Below are 14,555 nucleotides of genomic sequence, written 5' to 3'. Positions count from 1 at the left end.
TTTGACTGCCCTGGGTCTTCACTGCTGTGGGGACAGGGGCTACTTTCTCTAGTTGCAGCAAGTGCGCTATTCTTGGTTGGCTACTACATGGGCTTCTCATTGCAGTGGCTTCTCTTTTTGCAGAGCACGGGCTCTAGGGAGTGGGCTCAGTAGTTTCGGTGCACAGGCTTAGTTGCTCCCAGCATGTCGGATCCTCCCAGACCAGGGATCAAACCCATGTTCCCTGCATTGCCAGGCAGCTTCTTTACCACTGGACCACCAAGTAAGTCCCAAAAGGTTTCTTTTGAAAAACGTACTTTAAAGTCAAGACTGGCTTCAACATCCTTCAGAAGTGCAGGGGCTAAGCAGGGGTGGCTGAGCAGTGTGGGGCCTGTGCAGGGTGATGGGCAACACCACAGGTGGCTTGAGAGCCTCACTGGGACAGTACAAGGGGCTCCTCACCAACTGTCCTTGTCGCAGAGGCTGGGTCCAGACCAGCTCCACAGACATGTGAGTGTAACCAGTTGTTAGATATTCTCTGTCAGCAGCACAACTTCCTGAGGATAACCGGTGGATTCTAAGTATGGACCTCTGCAGATTCAAGACACCCCTGTTCTCTTAGATCTAAGCCCCGGGAACAAGGCAGCTGGAGGCTGTGTGCCGGTTGGTATGAAGGCAGCTCTGTGAACTTCAAGGCATTTGTGAGAACTAGAAGCAGCAGCTTAGAACTAGCAAACTTAGGGCCAAGCGAGGAGCTGCTGCTAAGTCACTTCAGTCGTGTCCGACTCTGTGCAACCCCATAGACGGCAGCCCACCAGGCTCCTCTGTCCCTGGGATTCTCCAGGAAAGAATAGTGGAGTGGGTTGCCATTTCCTTCTCCAATGCATGAAAGTGAAAAGTGAAAGTGAAGTCGATCAGTCGTGTCCGAGTCTTAGCGACCCCAAGGACTGCAGCCTACCAGGCTCCTCCATCCATGGGATTTTCCAGGCAAGAGTACTGGAGTGGGGTGCCATTTAGCCTCCAAAACAGGCCCTGCCAGAAGGAACTCAGGTCCTGGGTGTCAGGAAAGACCAGTGCCCATCTCTCCCCACATTGGGAAGCACAGCAAGTAGTGACAGACAGCCCCGTGGCCTGGGCTCCAAGGAGGTGGGTCCACCACCCTGGGCCCAGGATAAGCTGTGTTACAGGAACACCACATGCTTGCTTCACTTCCTCCTGAAACAGGATACCCTGCATCCTCCTGACCAATCAGCTCAACATGGATCCAGGGAAGAGGTTCAAGGCACCCGGAGGACCCACCCAGGATGGCTCTTCCCAGGTGGGGGCTGTGGCCACACTCCTGGACCCTGGATCCAGCTTCCTCCTGTTCTCCATTGGGGTGACAAGCACGTGCTCTCAGAGGGACAGTGAGGTCTTGATTAGGACCCAGGTGACAGTGCTGACACAGCGGTGGCCCAGCCCAGGCTCCACAGGGGTGAATTTCCCCACAGGAAAGAGGGACAGAGTCCGTGCTCAGAGTCATGGGCAGCCGTGGAGAAGGGGAAGCAGGTAGAGCTAAGATCAATATTCGTAAGAGTCATTCCAGCCCCATGTGGGGAATAGACAGGTGAGGCAGGGCAGTGCCCCAAAATAAACACAGGAAGACCGTTCTGAAAGTTCCTACAGGAGTCCTGGTGAAATGTGAAGGCAGCCTGGGTGAGGCTTGTGCTCTCTCTCTGCCCCTCTGTTTACGGCTGACCCCCCTCCTCACACCTGCACACAAGCCCTCTGCTCTCAATCACCCTCGGGTGCCCCATGTCCATCCTTGTCCCCGAGCTGGAGGAGGAGCATCCCCGTGCTCAGCCCAAGTCAGACGACATGGGCTCCCCCTGGTGTCCCATGGGGCCTGCAGGGCTCCAGGGTCTGAGGGAAACAACTTTATGGGAGCCCAGCAGGCAGGCAGGAGGAGCCATGGAGGACGTGCTTCCTGAGACCCTGGGAGATGGGCTCATGGGGAAGGAGGTCAGGCACCCGGAGCCCAGCTGAGCTCATCAATCAATGCAAGGAAGCCTCAGTCAATCAGTTCATATTTATTGAACTAAAGTCTGTAGAACACAATGTGGAGAGAGGCAGATGGTCTTAGAATATCTTGTTCTGCTTCATCCCCAACTGAGGAGGAAACTGAGGGTCAGAGAGGCCTTGTCTGTTGACCCCAGGCTGGTTGATCTCCTTGACACACCGCATAGTTCCTTGACCTGTTGATGCCTTCTGCTTCATCTTTCTTTCTCTTTTTCCCAAATCAATCTCTGTTCCTACACAACACTGGGAATTTCATGGGAACGTCACTGGTCTCGGTGCAGCCTGAACTCAAAGGGCGCCTGGATACGTGTCAGATGCTCCGTCCCCTGAGTCGTCGTCACCGCTGCCGCCACCACCACCACCACTGTTGTCAAGAAGCCGCTGCCTGAAGTTCCACACAGACCATCCTTCAGGGAAGATGCACAGCTGGCTAGCCAGCACATGCAAAGAGGCTGAACACTGCTAATTATTCATTCAGTTCAGTTCAGGCACTCAGTTGTGTCCGACTCTTCACGACCCCATGGACCACAGCAAGCCAGGCCTCCCTGTCCATCACCAACTCCCGAGTCCACTCAAACTCATCTCCATTGAGTGAGTGGTGCCATCCAGCCATCTCATCCTCTGTGTATGCTAATCAAAACTACAATAAGAGATCACCCCCTACCAAACAGAAGGGCCATCAAGTAAAAGTCTACAGACAATCAATATTGGAGATGATATGGAGAAAAGGCAAGCCTCCTACACTGTTGCTGGGAATATAAATTGGTGTGGCCGTTATGGAAAACAGTAAAGAAGTTCCTTAAAAACTAAAAATAGAGCTAGCATGTGATCCAATGATCCCACTTCAGGGCATATATTTGGAAAAGAAAAAGTTCCGATTTGAAAAGATACATGCATCAGATCATAGCAGCACTATTTACAATAGCCAAAACATGGAAGTAACCTAAATGTCTGTCAACAGATGAAGGGATAAAGACAATGTGGCACATACAAACAATGTAATATTACTCAGCCATAAGCAGGATAAAATAATGCCTTTTGTAGTAACATGTATGGATCTAGAGGTGATCATACTAAGTGAAGTAAGTCTGGCAGAAAAGACAGATATATAATATCACTTATATGGAGAATCTAAGAAATAGTCTATGTGGCTCCCTGGTGCTCTAGTGGTTTGAATTTGGTGGTTTTGCTGCTATGGCCATGTTTATCCTACGTCGGGGATCTGAGATCCCACAAACTGCTTGGCGTGGACAAAAAAAAAAAAAGAGTCCAAATGAGCATATGAACAAACCAAAACAGCTTCATAGTCATAGAAAATATAACTTGTTGTTACTAAAGAGAGAGAGGGGTAAACTAGGAGTATGGGATTAACAGATACACACTACCATACATAAAATAGATTAAAAAAACAAGGACTTTATGTATAGCACAGGGAATAATAGTAACTTATAATAATCTGTAATGAAAAAAATTAAAAAGAATATAAGTATATACATAGATTATGTATAACTGAATCACTTCGATGTTCACCTGAACTAACAGAATATTGTAAATCAAGTGAAAGTGAAAGTGAAGTCATGTCCGACTCTTTGCGACCCATGGACTGTAGCCCACCAAGCTCCTCTGTCCATGGGATTCTCCAGGCAAGAATACTGGAGTGGGCAACTCTACTTCAATTAAAGAAACAAGCAGACAAAAGAACTCACAGCTTAATTAAGATAAAATGCTGGAATCAAAGGCGAGTTGTTGGAGAAGTCGGGCTAGAGGCCACCACCAGGGGGAGACTCTTCTTGCTGGGGCATCAGACCCCAGGAAGGGCAATAGAGCAGCCCCTGCTACTTCTCTTGGATCCCAATGATCCTGCCTCTCTGACTATCCCCCATTTTCAGCCCTTTTGTCTTTCTGTGTCTCGTTGCTAGTTCCCTTGCCTCTCCCTGTATTCTGCACCCAGTGTCGTCTTTAGTTCAAAGTAAGTGGTTTCTGAGAAGGCTTTCTTGTCTCTCCTTGCTATTCTTTGGAACTCTGCATTCCGATGCTTATATCTTTCCTTTTCTTCTTTGCTTTTCACTTCTCTTCTTTTCACAGCTATTTGTAAGGCCTCCCCAGACAGCCAAGCAGAGATAAGAAAGCCTTCCTCAGCAATCAATGCAAAGAAATAGAGGAAAACAACAGAATGGGAAAGACTAGAGATCTCTTCAAGAAAATTAGAGATACCAAGGGAACATTTCATGAAAAGATGGGCGCAAAAAAGGACAGAAATGGTATGGACCTAACAGAAGCAGAAGATATGAAGAAGAGGTGGCAAGAATACACAGAAGAACTGTACAAAAAAGATCTTCATGACCCAGATAATCACAATGGTGTGATCACTGACCTAGAGCCAGACATCCTGGAATGTGAAGTCAAGTGGGCCTAAGAAAGCATCACTACAAACAAAGCTAGTGAAGGTGATGGAATTACAGTTGAGCTCTTTCAAATCCTGAAAGATGATGGTGTGAGAGTGCTGCACTCAATATGCCAGCAAATTTGGAAAACTCAGCAGCGGCCACAGGACTGGGAAAGGTCAGTTTTCATTCCTATCCCAAAGAAAGGCAATGCCAAAGAATGCTCAAACTACCGCACAATTGCACTCATCTCACACACTACTAAAGTAATGCTCAAAATTTTCCAAGCCATGCTTCACCAATACATGAACCATGAATTTCCAGATGTTCAAGCTGGTTTTAGAAAAGGCAGAGCAACCAGAGATCAAATTGCCAACATCCACTGGATCATGGAAAAAGCAAGAGAGTTCCAGAAAAACATCTATTTCTGCTTTATTGACTATGCCAAAGCCTTTGACTGTGTGAATCACAAGAAACTGTGGAAAATTCTGAAGGAAATGGGAATACCAGACCACCTGATCTGCCTCTTGAGAAACCTATATGCAGGTCAGGAAACAACAGTTAGAACTGGACATGGAACAACAGACTGGTTCCAAATAGGAAAAGGAGTACTTCAAGGCTGTATATTGTCACCCTGCTTATTTAACTTATATGCAGAGTACATCATGAGAAACGCTGGACTGGAAGAAGCACAAGCTGGAATCAAGATTACCAGGAGAAATATCAAAAACCTCAGATATGCAGATGACACCACCCTTATGGCAGAAAGTGAAGAGGAACTAAAAAGCCTCTTGATGAAAGTGAAAGTGGAGAGTGAAAAAGTTGGCTTAAAGCTCAACATTCAGAAAATGAAGATCATGGCATCCGGTCCCATCACTTCATGGGAAATAGATGGGGAAACAGTGGAAACAGTGTCGGACTTTATTTTTCTGGGTTCCAAAACCACTGCAGATGGTGATTGCAGCCATGAAATTAAAAGACACTTACTCCTTGGAAGGAAAGTTATGACCAACCTAGATAGCATATTCAAAAGCAGACACATTACTTTGCCAACAAAGGTTCGTCTAGTCAAGGCTATGGTTTTTCCAGTGGTCATGTATGAATATGAGAGTTAGACTGTGAAGAAAGCTGAGTGCCAAAGAATTGATGAACTGTGGTGTTGGAGAAGACTCTTGAGTGTCCCTTGGACTACAAGGAGATCCAACCAGTCCATTCTAAAGGAGATCAGCCCTGGGATTTCTTTGGAAGGAATTATGCTAAAGCTGAAACTCCAGTACTTTGGCCACCTCATGCGAAGAGTTGACTCATTGGAAAAGACTCTGATGCTGGGAGGGATTGAGGACAGGAGGAGAAGGGGATGAGAGAGGATGAGATGGCTGGATGACATCACCGCCTCAATGGACATGGGTTTGGGTGAAGTCCGGGAGTTGGTGATGGACAGGGAGGCCTGGCGTGCTGCGATTCATGAGGTTGCAAAGAGTCGGACACGACTGCATGACTGAACTGAACTGACTGAAGTGGTTTCTGAAGGGAAGGGAGTTAGGGGGAGAATGCATACATGTGTGTGTATGGCTGAATCCCTTCACTGTTCACCTGAAACTATCACAGCACTGTTAATCGACTATTCCTCAATACAAATAGAAAGTTCACAGTGTGAAAAAAATAAGAGGTTTCTCCCTCGGCCCCCGCCCATTCTCTAGTCCCCCTTCCTCCCTTAATCCAGGCTCCTTCTCTCTCCCCATCTATCACCTGCATTCACCCCTCCCCTCCTGTGCTCAGCTGCAGAAGCGCCAGTTTCCTAACCCTCAGCTCCAACAATTTTGTCTCAGTCTCCTTTTTTCCCTCACAATGTGCCTCTGCACCTTGACCCTGTATGTGTCCCTGGACCCTCACTGCTCTGGGGGTGGTGGAGTTGGGTCCCCCTGCAGACTCTCATAGATCTGGGTGAGTTCCTCCCGCTTCCTCTCCAGCTCCCTGGCCCGCTGCTGCAGGTTTTCAGCTGATGCTGCCTTTGCACCATCGTGCAAGTGCATTGACTCCTTCACCAGGAAGCCCACATCCACCAGGAGGAAGAGCCCTGCAGTGGCCGCCCCCGCGATTCAGCCTCCTTTGGTAACTGTCAAAGCCGTGCCTTTGAAACCTGCCTCTACCTGCTGGATGGCTGGAGCTGCGATTCTCCCAGGGCTCAGGTAGACGTTTGCCTTGACTGCAGAGTCAGGGTTGGCTTCACCTGTCTCCATGGCATGTATATTTATTTCAAGGTGTTTCTCGACTTTTGCCAATTTCTCTGTTGTGTCAACAATTTGGGGGTTGCTCTTGAGTACCTCTAGGAGCACCTTCCATTTCTTGATGCCAATTGACTGGCTTTGTTTTCTGCTGATGACCTACTTACATGTTCCACGATGCTGGTGGACACAGCGGTCACAGCAGCCGCTGCTCCCAGCCCTATCCCAGTGGCTGAGAGTGCCACACTGGCCCCCGCTGTCACGGGTGCCAGAACCAGGCCAAGGATGGTCAGGGCACCAGATAAAGTGCCAGTGCTGTGGGTCACCACATTGGAGATGGTCAGTCCCTGTGGACTTTGTCAACATTGTCTGCAAGCTCCTGGAGCTTGCTTTTAAGCTCCACCAGCTGCTGTGTCACCCGAGGAAACTTCTTCAGAAACCTCTTCCTATCCAGCTGCTCTTTTGGGAGTGTTTCTTGCTCCTTTCCAGCCAATTCTCTTTTCAATTCATTCAGATATTCGTGTAGTGCATTCATGTCTTACCTGTAACAGTGAAGGTCAAGGGGTTAGAAAGGCAGTTCGCTTGTCTGTAAAATAGGTTCAAAAATGTCTATTCTGCATAAATACAGAGATAGTACTATAAATCAATTAGAAAAGAAATTTACAAAAGTAAAATTTCCTCTTTCAACATTAAACACAGGTTTTTTACCTTGTAGATGCTCCATATACTTCTTCAATCCTCTAACAGATAAAAAAAAGTCACCTTAGGATACTCATAACTTAAGAGAGATATTTGATGGAATTCCCTGGTGGTCCAGAGGTTATGACTCTGCACTCCCACTGCCTCGGGCATGACTCAGTCCCTGGTCAGGGGCCAAGGATCCCACAAGCCATGCGGCTCAGCCAAAAAAAAAACAAAACGCATTTGGTAGAGATGTCTCGGAGGCAGGGCAACACCAGCACTTCGAAAGAGTTGGTGAGTGGGAACTCCACAGAGAAACAAAGAGAAGTGGGATTAGAGCAGAAAGCCTGCATTCAAGGGCCTCGGTGTGTAGTGAGGGGTCAACCTGATCTTTGCCCTTGGCTACTGGGAAGTGGTCCCTAAGCCCCTAGAATATTCTGGCAGATACAAGTGTCCTTGTCTGCCTGGGCCTTTTGGCCACTGTTCAGTCTGACAAGGAGACATGTGATGGGGCCTCTGGAGGAGCTGGACTCTAGGACATTAATCTGACCTCAGGGAGGGGCTGGAGACCACAAGTCAGGATAATTTTTTTTTAAATGGGTGAGTGTCCCTGGCAGGCAGTGTTCCGTGTGCCCTGCCACACACCAAGTTCCAGAACAGTAACGCATCCTGGGGACAATTGAAGCTTCAGGTGTGAAATCCACCGAGACTCTGCCCTGTGACTGATGGAAACCCACAGGCTTCCTGTAATACACTGGGATCAGGATGGCTCTCAGTGAGTCCTGTCTGCTCTATAGGGAATTCTCAAACCTGAGGGTGGTTTTGGGGATCCCCTAAATTTGCCATTGGTTCAAATGAAAGCATAGTCCTGAGCACTATGCCCTCATCCTTTGCAGATTGGCTGTCTCTGTGACTTAGAATTTGTAAAAATAGAAAAAACACCCCAAAGTCAGAACTAAAGGCACCTTAACAGTCCTTTAGTCTGCCATCTGCTGTCTTCTAAGGCTTGTGTCCTTGGCCTTCCCAGCAGCAGGTTCCTGAGTCCATCCACTGCCCCAGCTGCCTGGAGATCAGGAGATGCGTTGCTGGTTCCTCTTGGACTCTCCAGCCCACCTCACTGACTCCTGACCCAGCACTCAGCACCACTGACCTCTCAGGTGTCACATGTTAATTTGTGACAGCTTCACGAGCCTGCACCCCAAGGTCATGTGGAACTTTATGGAACCTCTAAAGGTTCAAGAGACTCGAGGAAACACCCATCTGAATGGCTGAGCCGGAAGAGACCAGCACCTGCACAGCTGGTGGAGGAAGTGTTTTCCTCTTGTTGGGGATGCGCGAGGCTCCTCAGAATCCCTCAAATGACACACAATCGCAGCCACTCACTGTGACCCTGGAGGGCTCACTGAGCCACGCAGCCTTCCACTGTCAGGGTGGCTCCACGTAAATTAGAAGAGGGTCCCAGATGCAGTGAGAATCCAGGTCCCAGGCATGGTATGCAGACATGGCCACCCAGGGCCCTCTAGCCCAGCATGAGGGGATCCCATCAGGGAGGGAAGAAATATCCCCTCTCCCACTCAGGGGACCTCTGCTAGGGTCACAGCCCCTTTAGTCCTGTGTTCTCAGGGCCCACTCTCCTCACTCTAGTCCTGGTCCTGCTGCCCAAGCCTGCCTACTAGTCCTCCAACCTGGACCTTCTGCTCCACCCTGACCTGGGGTCTGACCCTGGTCCAGGCCTCCCTGGGCCTTTGGATGAGATGATTGCACTTGGTTCCCCACCTCTGACCCTGTAGTTCACTCTGAGACCATCACCATAGTCCTTCAGATTGAATTACTATTCCCATTGGACACATGCAAATCTGAAACTCTGACACATAAGCCCAGAACCCAGGAGCTGGGCAGAGCTAGATCCAGGATCCCGTCAGCTCCACCTAGTTCCTCTCCAGCCTCTCTGCTTTATGGGCCAGCAGGATCCTGCAGGGTTGGTACAGTTCCTAAGATGGGGACTAGAAAGGCTTTATCTAGGTAGAAGCCCGAGTAATACAAATGAAGGCATCAGGATTTTCTGACTTGCCCCAAAGGAAATTCTGCTTGATTCTCATCACCAGAAAGAAAATTCTTCCCAACAAGCTTTTTAAATGTTAATATTGATTGAGAACCTACTCTGTATCAGTCATTACGGGAAGATCGTTGCATGCATGATCTCAGTATCCTCACAATAAAACTGAACAGATGATGAAGCTAAGGCAGAGAATAGCTCAGTAACATGTCCAAGGTCACATAACCTGCCCCTTCCTTGCAGGTTTCATCTTTTCTCAACCTGAGGTTGTTCACTGCCAGCAAATGACATGGAGGAAACATTCCTCATGAGATATTGAGAAGGAACATCCTCAACCCCCACCATAGGGTCCTGCTTGGAGGAGGTGTGCCTGCTAGCAAAAATCTAGTCTGGTGCCTCGGGATGTGGGTGACCTTCCTGACACACCAATACACCTGTACAGGTTACCTGGACAAACCAGCATTAGCCTCAATTTTCTTCAGGAATTCAGTCAGCAGGACTGAGAAAGGAAGGGGAGTGCGGTTATAAGAATTTGTGAAGAGAAAAAGGGAAAGTGTTAGTCGCTCAGTCCTATTTGACTCTTTGTGACCCCGTGGGCTGTAGCCCGCCAGGCTCCTCTATCCATGGGGTTCTTCAAGCAAGAATACTGGAGTGAGTAGACATTCAGTCCTCCAGGGGATCTTCCGAACCTAGGGATAAAATCCAGATCTCCCACATTGCTGGCAGATTCTTTACTGTCTGAGTCACTGGGAAAGCGCAGAAGATTTTGTGGTAGATTATAAATGGTATTGGGTAGATTTTTTTTTTAACCCTGTGTAACCTGGGGGAGGGCTCACAGATTTTGACAATCCACTCTAGAACAGGTATCTAGATCACCATGGCAACAGAAGTTGAAGAGAACTATTTGAGTTTTTTAATTTGGTGGACCCAAAGTGCGGATACTCCAGTTGGATGTTGCTGTACCAATTCTGAAAGACCACCAGGTTCCAACAAAGTCCAAGCCTGTGGTGTAAACCCAGTGGACATATATATCTGCTCTGGCACTCACAGTATAAAACCACTTCTACCTTATACTCCTAGCTGAGATGTGGCTGGGGTAGTAGAAGCTGCTGGAGAGAATGTATCTTTCAAGAAAGGTGATATTCACTACCAGGACGGTCTCTGGGGGCTACACCGAGTTTGCTCTGGAAGCCCATCACATTGTTTACACACTTCCGCAAAAAACTGGACTTTAAACAAGAAGCTGCCATCAGCATCTCATGTTTTAATGCTTATCAAGTCTGCTCCCCAGTGTCCGTGTGAAAGCTGGAAAAAGTGTTCTGGGGCAGGTGGAGGAGCTGGAAGAGCAGCATGCCAAATGGTCAGAGCTTATGGCTTAAAGATTTTGGACACAGTTACTACTTTCCTGGTGGCTCAGATGGTAAAACGTCTGCCTACAATGCAGGGGACCCGGGTTTGATCCCTGGATCGGGAAGATCCCCTGGAGAAGGAAATAGCAACCCACTCCAGTACTCTTACCTGGAAAATTCCATGGATGGAGGAGCCTGGTAGGCTATAGTCCATGGGGTCGAAAAGAGTTGGACACGACTGAGCCACCTCACTTCACTTCACTTCACTTCACTTCACTTCACTACTGAGGAAGGACAAAAGATTGTTTTGCAAAATGGAGCACATGAAGTGTTTAATCACAAAGAAGCTAATAATATTGATAAAACTAAGAAATCTGTTGGTGAAAAAAAAGTTGATGTGATTATTGAAATGTTTGCTAATGTCAGCCTTAGCAAAGATTTAAATTTTTTGTCACATGGAGGACGAGTAATAGTTGTTGGCCACAGAGGTCCTATTGAAATAAACCCACAGGATCCATGACAAGGGAATATAGCATAAAAGGAGTAGCTCTCCCTTCATCCTCCAAGGAGGAATTCCAGCAGTTTGCAGCAGCTCTGCAAGCCGGAATGAATTGGTTAGTTGAGACGAGTAATAGGTCCCCGGTATTCACTACAGAAGGTGGCCCAGGCTCATGAAGATATCATTCACAGCAGTGGGACCACAGGAAAAATGATTCTTCTCTTAAATCATTAATCGTTCCATTGATTTCCTGTGTAATTAAAAGGTTTCCTACTGTAGTTTTATGTACACTGCATTTGCTCTGCTTAGCAATCATTTGATTCAGTGAGTTTCTTCTATTTAAAAAAATATTTATCTTAGGATTCATAGGCATTGGAGTGCAGTTTATTTTATAGCTGGGAATATTCTTTATGCCTTCTGCCTCTCATCAAGGAATAGTGGGAAATACGATGTTAGTGGTCACTTGGCATTGGAGGACATTATAGAAATCCCTAACCGATGCTTATCATTAATTCCATACCTTTGACTAAAACATGCTAATTCAAAATAGGACTGCTTGATTCCCAAGCCTAGTTCTCTTTACAAAGGTTCTTTAGTCTCTGATTAGCCCAGAACTATACTGGACTCTGACGATTCTCTGAACTCAATGAGACCCCTTTTCTAAACTAATCTCATCTAGATCTACAGGTCTCTCAGAAGGGCAAGATAAACCATGTCCAGAGAAATCTGTTAGTTTCCCAATATTCCCCAGTGTTTTATGCTTTTTTCTGGGTTAATCATTGACTACCAATGATCCATGTGCTCTCTGAGGACATCAGCCTTATCTCTGGGATAATATGATACCAGGTGCGGAGTTGGGCTTCCCAGGAGGCGCTGGTGGTACAGAATCTGCCTGCCAGTGTAGGAGATGTGGGTTGGACACCTGGGTCAGGAAGATCCCCTGGAGAAGGGCATGGCAACCCACTGCAGTATTCATGCCTGGAGAATCCCATGGACAGAGGGGCCTGGCGGGCTACATACAGTACACAGGGCTGCAAAGAGTCGCACATGATGAAGTGACTTAGCACATCAGGTGCATGGTTTCCAAATATATATGCATTGATTGGTTCAACTTGTTCAACTAGCCGCGTGAAGGCTTTTAAGTTACAAATGGTTGTTCAAGCTCCTCCAAGTGCCACAGCCTTCTCCAACTATTACTTGGGGCCCCCTGGATCAAAGATCCTCAATATGAGGGTAAGCAGAACATGCTGCCTCAAATATTGATATGTCAAATAAAAGCATTTATATAAAATTGATTAAAAACAAAAACAAACAAAAAAAACAATTTAGGGTCTGTGTCCCTGGCCAGCTCGAAGCAGTCTGAACAGAATTGCCAGCCCTTTTCCCTAGTGGCCATATTCTCCTAAATGAAAAGGGGGGAAATAAAGGATTACAGTCAGGGAGGAAGGACAGGGGTCCCCAAGTGGCAAAAGGAAATAAATTGCTAGTGGCAGATGTTTTTTTCCCCTTATCTACATGAGATTAAAAGGTTCCTTGTAATCCTGTGTTGCCATGACGACACCTGGTGCCCCCTGAACTTAACTTTTTCTCAAACCTTGAGCTAACTAATGTGTATTTGTCACGGAAATGTTTTTCTTAAGCTGTGTTAATGAAACTATTCATTTGCTTGGAAATATACCTTTATTCAAGATTCATGTCAATTGTTTTATGGCCAGAGGTGAGTCCCCTTGTGCCATTCTATCTCAAAATGCATATTGTGGGAGAGGAGCCTGGTATAACACTCTCTGTCTGAGGCATTTCTTTTATCCGATTAGCAGCTTGCTATCAGGTATATAATGCCTTGCTAAAAACTAAAAACTAGCAAGGGGGCACTCTTTCTGTCCCCTTCTGAAGTCTATGTTAGAAGCTTTCTCTACCCCCATTTACACTTTAATAAAACTCTACTACAAAAAGCTCTGAGTGATCCAGCCTTGTCTCTGGCTCCAGGTTGAAGTCTTCTCCTTTGAGGCCAAGGATACCAGATTCGCTCACAGCTCATGGAAGTAACCTTTCAGAATTGTATCTGTGTGTGACGGGGATCATATATTTTTATTTATTTATTTTTTAATTTTATTTTCTTTTTAAACTTTACATAATTGTATTAGTTTTGCCAAATATCAAAATGAATTCGCCACAGGTATACATGTGTTCCCCATCCTGAACCCTCCTCCCTCCTCCATCCCCATACCATCCCTCTGGGTCGTCCCAGTGCACCAGCCCCAAGCATCCAGTATCGTGCATCGAACCTGGACTGGCAACTCATTTCATACATGATATTTTACATGTTTCAATGCCATTCTCCCAAATCTTCCCACCCTCTCCCTTTCCCACAGAGTCCATAAGACTGTTCTATACATCAGTGTTTCTTTTGCTGTCTCATACACAGGGTTATTGTTACCATCTTTCTAAATTCCATATATATGCATTAGTATACTGTATTGGTGTTTTTCTTTCTGGCTTACTTCACTCTGTATAATAGGCTCCAGTTTCATCCACCTCATTAGAACTGATTCAAATGTATTCTTTTTAATGGCTGAGTAATACTCCATTGTGTATATGTACCACAGCTTTCTTATCCATTCATCTGCTGATGGACATCTAGGTTGTTTCCATGTCCTGGCTATTATAAACAGTGCTGCGATGAACATTGGGGTACACATGTCTCTTTCCCTTCTGGTTTCCTCAGTGTGTATGCCCAGCAGTTGGATTGCTGGATCATAAGGCAGTTCTATTTCCAGTTTTTTAAGGAATCTCCACACTGTTCTCCATAGTGGCTGTACTAGTTTGCATTCCCACCAACAGTGTAAGACAGTTCCCTTTTCTCCACACCCTCTCCAGCATTTATTACTTGTAGACTTTTGGATCGCAGCCATTCTGACTGGTGTGAAAAGTACTATCAACAATTATATGCCAATAAAATGGACCACATGGAAGAAATGGACAAATTCTTAGAAAAGTACAACTTTCCAAAACTCGACCAGGAAGAAATAGAAAATCTTAACAGACCCATCACAAGCACGGAAATTGAAAGTGTAATCAGAAATCTTCCAGCAAACAAAAGCCCAGGTCCAGACGGCTTCACAGCTGAATTCTACCAAAAATTTAGAGAAGAGCTAACACCTATCCTGCTCAAACTCTTCCAGAAAATTGCAGAGGGTGGTAAACTTCCAAACTCATTCTATGAGCCCACCATCACCCTAATACCAAAACCTGACAAAGATCCCACAAAAAAAGAAAGCTACAGGCCAGTATCACTGATGAGCATAGATGCAAAAATCCTTAACA

The 14,555-nt window shown here is 46.4% G+C and overlaps 2 pseudogenes; one reads left to right on the top strand and one right to left on the bottom strand.

The window, feature by feature from the left end:
• Nucleotides 1-6,310: 6,310 nt before the first annotated feature.
• Nucleotides 6,311-10,100, bottom strand: LOC129643136 (apolipoprotein L3-like; annotated as a pseudogene).
• A 200-nt stretch (nt 10,101-10,300) lies between these two features.
• On the top strand, nt 10,301-11,465 carry LOC129643093 (zeta-crystallin-like; annotated as a pseudogene).
• The last annotated feature ends 3,090 nt before the right edge of the window (nt 11,466-14,555 follow it).

Source organism: Bubalus kerabau, chromosome 1 (genome assembly GCF_029407905.1).
Source record: "Bubalus kerabau isolate K-KA32 ecotype Philippines breed swamp buffalo chromosome 1, PCC_UOA_SB_1v2, whole genome shotgun sequence".
NCBI lineage: Eukaryota > Metazoa > Chordata > Mammalia > Artiodactyla > Bovidae > Bubalus > Bubalus kerabau.
Note: the sequence above shows the minus strand (reverse complement) of the source record. Positions and strands in the feature narration are given on the sequence as shown.